Source organism: Mchenga conophoros, linkage group LG23 (assembly GCF_057382185.1).
Source record: "Mchenga conophoros isolate Kocher_MC1m ecotype Shallow Benthic linkage group LG23, M_conophoros_male_GT1.1, whole genome shotgun sequence".
In the NCBI taxonomy this organism is placed as follows: domain Eukaryota; kingdom Metazoa; phylum Chordata; class Actinopteri; order Cichliformes; family Cichlidae; genus Mchenga; species Mchenga conophoros.
Window position 1 is genome coordinate 21307553 of NC_140547.1, and position 843 is coordinate 21308395.

The window sequence follows — 843 nt, forward strand, 5'->3', positions numbered from 1 at the left end:
GATATCAATATGTTGTGTTTCACCAGAGCTCAGTTTTGAACCAGTTCATCTGCATCTCAAACAAGTCTGAGCTCATTAAATTAATCCAAATGTTTTATTTCTGTTTATTTCATTGGTTTGTTTTTGTTGGTTTGTTTGGGGGTTTTTTTTATTTTTGGTCAAAGAAATGTTGTTGTTTTTTTAAATTCTCAAGTGTTTAATGTACTTTTCCCCTCCATATGATGTTTCAGTCATTTTTGGCAGCTCTAATGGAAGCAAGACAGGAAGTTAGCTCCTAGCAAGAGGGGATTTACACAAGAAATGTGATTTAAATAATATTTCATATGTCTGTAATGTTTTATATGTATGACAACAGGACTGTAAGTAAAAGTAACATAGTAGCACATCAGTATTAGTGTTTATTCAGAAACAGATGCTAGATGTGTTAAATAATTTTCTGTGAAAATAAAAAATAAATGTACTCCTATTGAGAAAGGAAAAGTACTTTGCCGTTATTTTTTATTTTATTTTGGAAATATGGATAACAGGGTTGCATTATTAGAATGACACACTCAGTCTAGTCTGAAAAATATCTCAGTGTTAGCACGTAAGTCATGGTCCCTGTGTCTGCCTCGCTGGCCCCACAGGGCTTCATTGGTTTGTTTTTGTTTTGTGCCTGTCTCTCTCTCCCTCTCTCGACACTCTGCTATGGTTAACATGATGGTTAACCCATCATGTTAGTATGTGACTCGCTCACTCCTTTCTGTTTTTCACTCACTTTTGTTTTAATTTTCCAGGCTAATTAGGTTTCAATAACAGGGATGTACATATCTTGTAGGGAACAACTTGCAGTGCATGGTTACT